Consider the following 8,275-nt stretch of genomic DNA (forward strand, 5'->3'; position numbering starts at 1 on the left):
CAGCCTCACTTTTATTCATATCAATGAATTTTCTATTGTCTTCAAATGTGACAGTGAAGCTCATCCCATACTTGGTTTTCTTGTTGATCTTTTAGAAGAACCACTTTTAAATTTATCTCATCAGCAGTATATCCCCTTCATGAGTATGTATAAATGACTATTTTGTCAAACTCAAGAACCTTGTACCCATAGTGTAAGGTCAAAGCTAAGATCAAAATTTATTTTTCTCATATAAGACTTCTTTTCAAAACTTGGACCATAATGAATTCTTATATATGCTACTTAATGTTGTGCGATCTTCCCTGCCTAATTACATTAGTGCAGAGGAGGACTGTGAATGGACAGGAAAAAAGGAGGCAGAACTAAGGGTTGAGAGACAGAGAGAGTCTTGGAGATAGCAGGAGAACCAAGATAGCTTCAAACATGTACATGAGTGGCACTTAGTAGTGATATCACAAAGTAAGAAATATTGGGATAAAGATTTTATCATTATCAATTGGCTCAGAAATTATTGCATTGCCATCTTGTAAGTTATAATATTATTGATACATAAATCTGATTGGTTAATTAAGCTTTAAGAGTCATAAATCTAACAGGGTACTGGGTTTATAATATGTAACTGTGAGGTTGGTGTTTTCTATTAGTTATTGAAATGTCAGATCACAAATTACAGGGGTTTATGGCACAGAGGAATCTAGTGGCTACAGTGAAAAGTGAGCCAGAACTGGGAACACAGCTGTCATGCTGTGAGAGGGGTATCTAGGAGAGAGTAGATACCTGTAAGCATGTGTAAAGTGACATTCTACATGGCCAGATGAAAAAAGTCAAAAGAAAGATTAGTTACACTTCTACTCATTATGCCTGGATTTTTGTTTGATTCCCTTATGTTTGTTTATTTCTTATGTTGTGAATAGCAGAGGAACCTTTGAGCTTACCAGATTTCTCTCATATATAGCAACTATCACTCAAGGGAATTCATGATGAATGAAACTATTCATGTAGACTCAGAGGATTCCTGAGGATGGGTGATGCCAGGAATTTTCCTACCTTTAATATCCAGGCCACAACATGCACTGAGTGCTTTTCTTATATCAATCTCTTCCCAAGAATCCAAATTTGGATTTAGTGCTTTGCACAATGTCCAATTGGGAAATATGATGAATATGCCCTCTGTTGTGGGGCCTTTATCTCTTATCAAAGATAGGATGACAAAAGAGAAGGAAAAGAAAATACCAGTCACTCATCATGCAGCCCAGAGTACAATTTCCCCATGAGAACCACACCAATAGTGTATACAGGTGTAGTAGAAGGGCTGGCATGGACAAGGAGGACCTCAAACTGGTTTTGTCCCTCAATTTTTTTCATGTACACATCCCATACTAATATTAACCATAAGTGATGATGCAACATTTGTTTTTTATCAGATTATTCTTAGGAAAGCCAGGAATAAATCTTTTGAGATCCATCAGAATTGATGAGGGCCATTTGCCATCAAGACAAAAGGAACTCACCTCTTTCTAAAGAGTTTTCTTTGTTTTTAAATCTGGAGAGTTTTCACACTTGGTCCTGATAGGGGACAGAGCCCCCAGGGAAACCAGATTTCATTCAAGGTCTTTGTTTGTTATGTAGTCTTTCTTTTGCAAAAAAGGACAAGATAAGACCATAGTGTAATTTACATGGCTCTTTTAAAAAAATAAATTTTAAATGCATAATATCCCTGTTGTACTGGGTAAGGCATCCTCTAGTGTCTATTTGCTCTTATTCCTCATAGTCTACACTGTTATTAATCTGTGAGAAGTCTCTAAGACAAGATCTAATGTTCTCTATGACATGATCCAGTCAGAAATATCACAACATGATATTGTCTAAGTTACAATGCCTCATAAGATTATTAATATCTAATTGAACAGATTCCCTAAACCAGGTACAGGCAGTTTCATCACTAGTCACTTCTGTTTTCTTAGCCACACTCTCTTTTATTTACATCATTTGATTTCTTTTGCCTTGAAACATCACGGTGAAGCTCTTTCCCGTTCTTAGTTTTCTTTTTGAGCTTTTAGAAGAACCATTGTTAAATTTCTTTTTGTTAGCTCTATATCCCCTTCCTGAGTTAGTATACTTCAGGGTTTTGTAAATATCTAGACCCTGGTATCCATAGTGTAAGTTCAAAGCTGAGATGAAAGTTTATTTTTCTCCACTAAAACTTCAGTTCAAAACTTGGACTGTAATGAATTCTTATATATGCTACTAAAGGTTGCAGGATTTTTCCCTGCCCAATTAGGTTTGCATAGAGGAAGAATGTGATTGGAGAAGAAAAAGGGAGGCAGAGCTAAGAGTTGAGAGACAGAGAGTGTATAGGAAGTAGGGGGAGAACAAAGATATCTTAAGATGTGTACCTTGGTAGCATTTTCCAGCCACTAGTAGTTCTAATTTGGAAAAGTTCGAAATATTGGGATAAAGCTTTTAGCATTATCAATTGGCTCTAAAATTATTGCATTGGCATCTTGTAAAATGTGAGATTATGATACAGATATACGATTGGTTAGTTAAACTTTAAAGGTCAAGAATCCACTGGGGTCAAAGGTTTATCATATTTAATTGTGAGGTTAGCAGTTTCTTTTACTAATTGGAAAGTGGGATCACCAGGACAGATGTTTATGGCATAGAGGAAACTAGTGGCTCCAGGGACAAGCAGCCAGAATGGGGAATACACTTGGGATGCTGTAACTGGGCAATCTGGGAAACAGTTAATACCCTTAGTCTTGTGTGTAGTGACCTCCATGTGGCCACATGAAAAAATCAAAAGGAAGATTAGTGACATTCCTGCTGATTATGCTTGGATTTTTGTTTGAGTCCCTATTCCTTATGTTGTGAATAGCAGAGGAACCTACGAGTTTACCTGATTTCTCTCATTTGTATCTCCTATCAGTGAAGGGATTTCATGATGAAGGAAACTACTCATGCAGACTCAGAGGATTCCTGAGGATGAATGATGAATTTATCTACCTTTAAGATACAGGCCACTACATGCACTGGTGCTTTTCTTATATCCACCTCTTCCCCAGAATCCAACTTTTCTTTTAGTGTTTTGCACAATATCCCACTGGGAGATATGAATATGCCCTCTATTGTGGGACCTTTATCTCTTATGAGACAGAGGATGCCCAGAGAGGAAGATAGGGAAATACCTGTTACTCATCATGCAGCCCAGAGTACAATTTCCCCGTGAGAAGCACACCAATGGTGTGTACAGCTGTAGTACAAGGGTTGGCATGGACAAGGAGGACCTCAAACTGGTTTTGTGCCTCAAAATTTTCATGTACACATCCCACCCTAATCTTAACCATGAGAGATAAGGCAACATTATTTATTGCCTTAACAAATTATTCTTAGGAAAGCCAGGAATGAATCTTTTGAGAACCATCAGAATTGCTCTGGGCAATTTGCCATCAGGACAAATGTAACAAATCCTTTTCAGGACATTGTCTTTTCAGGACACATTCTTTCTCAAAGAATGTCCCCTCTCTTATTAACTCTTAGGAGTTTTCATACTTCATATTCATAGGACACAGAAGCCCAGTGGAAACACAATTTCATACAAGGTCTTTTTTGCTTATGAGGTCTTTCTTTTCCATTAAAGGAGGAGATGAGACCATAGTGTAATTTGCATGACCCTTTTAAAAACCCAAATTTCTATTGTAAAATGTCCCTGTTCTATTGGGTGAGGCATCCTCTAGTGTATATTTGCTCATATTCCCTATTGTCTATAATGTTGTTAATCTATGAGAAATTGCTAAGACAAGATCGAATGTTCTCTATGACATGATCCAGTTGGAAATACTACAACATGATGCTGTCTAAGTTACCCTGCCTCATAAGATTGTTGATATCTAATTGAATAGATTCCCTAAACTAGGTACAGGCAGGTACATCACTAGTCACTTCTGTTTTCTTAGCCACAGTCTCTTTTATTTACATCAATCTGATTTCTTTTGCCTTCAAATGCCATGGTGAAGCTCTTCCCATTCTTAATTTTCTATTTGAGCTCTTAGAAGAACCATTGTTAAATTTCTTTCTTTAGCTCTATGTACCATTCCTAAGTTAGTATATATCAGGATTTTGTAAAAATGTTTATTTTTCTCCACTAAGACTTCTGTTCAAAATTTGGACCATAAAGAATTTTTATAAATGCTACTTAAGGTTTCAGGATTTTCCCTGCCCAATTAGGTTAGCACAGAGGAGGCCTGTGATTGTACAGGGAAACGGGAGGCAGAGCTTAGAGTTGAGAGACAGAGAGTGTCTAGGGTATAGGGAGAGAACAAAAATGGCTTCAAAGGTGTACCTGCGTGGCATTATCCAGTTACTAGTAGCTCTGATTTCACTTAGAAATATTGGGATAAAGCTTTTATCATCGTCAATTGGCTCTAAAATTATTGCATTGGCCTCTTGTAAATTGTAATATTATTGATACATAAATTTGATTGGTTAATTAAGCTCTAGGAGTCATGATTCAACCTAGGTACTGGCTTTATGTTATCTAACAATGACGTGGATGGTTTCCTTTAGTTTTTGGAAGGTGGGATTGGTTATAACCAGGGTTTCTGATATAGAGAGAATTAGCTGCTCCAGGGAAAAGAAAGTCAGACATGGGAAAACTGCTCAGAAGCTGAGCTGCAGGAAGTCATGGTAGGGTGTGTTTGTGTGTGTGAAGGTCGGGAATTTCTACGACACAAAATCTCTTGGACCAGAACATACTGAACAGGCCTCTGCCAGGAAATAGTGTTGTGGGCTGCCAGTGATCTTACTAGAACTAATTGTGATCCTGCATGACAGCAGAGTTGGTGGAATCAATTTTTAATGTTTTCTGCAACAGTTGGCAACCAACATGGGCCTGGGCATGAATCCACTAGCAATTTCAGATTATTAGCCTGAGATTTGTTTTATTTTATCTTATTAAATTTAATTTAATTTTGTTAGGTAGCTAGATATCCCTAAATTGAGTCACATGACTCAAGCACAAAAATGTTGAAACAAAGAGACTCTTCGCAGTGCTGAAGAACACTGCTGTAGGAATATACAGGGTGTTCTGTGTTAGGAGAAGAATGGAATTTGCCTCCCTAAGATTAAACTGTTAATCGAAAATTATGATTATATGCTTTCAGGACAAATTTCTTTTCAGATTTTGTCCAAATCACATGGGCAATTTCCCCTCCTGTTTGGAACTAGATAGGGAATATTTGTCACTAACTCCAGAGTAGAGTGTGCAGTGATAATCATTGCTTTTCTTCTACAGCATTATTAATGTCTGTGGCTCCAGATAGAGAGTTCAACAGACAGATATTATACAAGTATTAATAAAATACGTGTGTGGCCCTGGGAAGAGAGTTAAACAGCAAGATGGTATAGACTGGTTATATAGCCACAGGATGCTCAAATTCTACTAACTTGGGCCCCAAGGTAATCTTGAGTGTTGTTTCCTGCTTGGCAAGACAGAAAAGGCCTAATAGAGGCACACACAGTATCTTAGGTTGCTTCATTTGTTTTAGATTGTTTTGATTTTCAAAATGGGTACAATTTTGAGTTTTGTGGTCATAGCATTCCTCTGGGAGAGAGGTCTAAGTAAAGGGTTTTCTGATTACTGGCTCAAGGATATGCTGATTTGAGAAAAAGTTTTTGTCTCTGTGTTTTTGGAAAATGTGATTAAGGCATGTACAACTTCCAGAGTTACATGGATCAGATATGAGGAAGGGAGACCTCCAGAGAAAAAGATTCCAGAGAATCAAACAAAAAGTAAATCTTGATGAATACTAAAATTTTGTTTTGAGATTTATATATTACAGAATATATAGACTTGGTGAATTTCCTCATCAGATATACTAAACTGACCTGCTTGAACTACTGATGTCCTGAACTTCACCCGGATCCAGTCAAGACACAGACATCAGAGACCAAGCCATCCAATTTTCCCTATCCTTCCCCCAGTCCTTCATAATATCTCAACACCCATATTCAGCTTGAAGAAGTTATGAAGAGTCATTGACTCATTTCCCTTAGGCTTTGAGGCTGGAGAGGGTTATTAATAGGTTGTCTATCTATAGAATGTAGAAATAGTCATATTGTAATTGGGAGGGACAGGTAGAATTGAAAGCATAACCGTAATCTCATTTGGTAGAAATCTCTTTAATTGTTATTTACCTGAATTCATAATTTCTTAGCTGGTACATAATTTAGTTTGATGTAAAATCAAGTGTTTCATTGGTATTAATTTATTCTTCTGATACCAAATTTATTAAATGCAAAGATTAGACCCAGTACTTCTTAACTATAATTTTAATCTGATCTGTGATATTTAAGCCTGTGAGTTTAGGGCCAAATAGGAAATCCATGGCTTTGAGTTTATTGTTAGGGTATTTTCAAGATCTAAGTTATTTCTAACTAAATTAGAACTAGCTGAGACTAGTTAAAAGGACAACAGATTACATAGATAGTTGGTTTCAAAAAGGTCAGAAATCCACAGAATGTGACATTTAATGTTATTTATTCACTTGTTGTTGATACTAGTCTGCTCCTGACAGCTTTCCCTGTCTTGTATTAAAAGAAGTCCTTGAGCATCTATGAGTTACTCTAGTTGTGGCAAGACAGCCAGTAGGCAAGAATTGCCTCATTTCCATCTACAGACATGATACTGTCCAAAGACAGGACACAGTTAAAGGTTAGGACAGCTTCATTCTGCTGAGACAAAATAGGCTCGTCCTTAGTATCCTGTTTCTCTAAGATCTGACAGATGATCCTGGCCAGAAGGCTGAAGACCAATGCTCCAATGGTTTGAGGGAGGGGACTGTCTGGGTGGTCAGTGGTCTCTACAAATTGGCTAAGTTTTGGGAGCTGTGTTAGACTTTTTTTCTGTTAATGTCAGTCATTCTTGGATTTCTGACAAGTTTGAAGACTGTTATTTTCATAGTCAGCCCAAGGTGTTTAGCATTGAGAAGATGATACATATTTGAGAAGATGGTTTTCAGATAGCATGCTATCTAAAGCAAGGACATGAATCGGGTGTAGAGTTATTAGTCTTTTAAGTTAGGATAGATGACAGAGGTCCTATTTATTTACTTGATAAAAATGGTGGACTGAGTGTTAGGTCTATCTTGCACTTTATAAGATACAAAATGGTAATAGTGCTCACATTTTATTATAAGAGCAAAGATTATTTTATTTAATTAAATATAAATTGTGATATGTCACTGAATTTTCTCTGTCCAATTACATTAGGGGAGAGGAGGACTATGATTTGGACAGGGAAAAGGGAGGCAGAGATAAGAGTCAAGAGACAGAGATTATCTGATGCTAGGGTGAGAACCAAGGTGGCCTCAGACATGGACCACATGGCATTTACCTTTCACAAGTAGCTATGATTTCAGAAGGTTAGAAATATTGACGTAAAGCTTTTTATCATTATCAATTGGCTCTGAAATTATTGCATTGGCATCTTGTAAATTGTGATATTATTGATACATGAATCTGATTGGTTAATTAAGCTCTAAGTGTCATGATTCAACCTGGGTACTGGGTTTATGATATATAACCATGAGGTTGGTGGTTTAATTCAGTTACTGGAATATGGGATCACTGTGGTTTAGGCTGGAGAGGGACCTAGCTGCTCCAGGGACAAATGAGGTAGACCTGGGAACACAGCTGGGAATCTGCAGGGGGGCTATCTACCATTGAGTATCTCTGGGAAAAGAATAGTCCAAGCAGGACCCCACCAGGACATGGTGTTGTAGCCATCCATTGCCAGTACTAGAGCTGGAACATGGCTCTGCAGGGGAGGAGATTTGGTGGGATCATTTTTAAATATTTCCTCCAAGAACTTAAAACAAAAGTATTAAAAGAAAAAGAAGGAGTCATATAGCAAATTATAAATTAAACAGTCTTTCTCAGTGTTCAACATAGTGGTCATTTGTCTAAAAACAGTAAGGACTTCAAAAACAAGTAATATGATACAGACTCAATAACATGTTATTCAAGTAATATATAGATATAGATATAGATATATAGATATATATTTAGAAAAACAAGAACTAAAAAACAATAGAGGGATACATATGATTAATGTGGAAAATAATGAAATTATGCTATTTTTGAAAAAAATTTCTTTTTTTTTAATTTATTTATTTTTTATAGATATTTTCTTTATTTACATGTAAATATTTCCATTCCCAGTTTCCCCTCCTAAAAACAAAGAAACAAACAAAAACAACAAAAACAAACCCCTGTT

This window comes from Mastomys coucha, unplaced genomic scaffold, assembly GCF_008632895.1.
Source record: "Mastomys coucha isolate ucsf_1 unplaced genomic scaffold, UCSF_Mcou_1 pScaffold16, whole genome shotgun sequence".
NCBI lineage: Eukaryota > Metazoa > Chordata > Mammalia > Rodentia > Muridae > Mastomys > Mastomys coucha.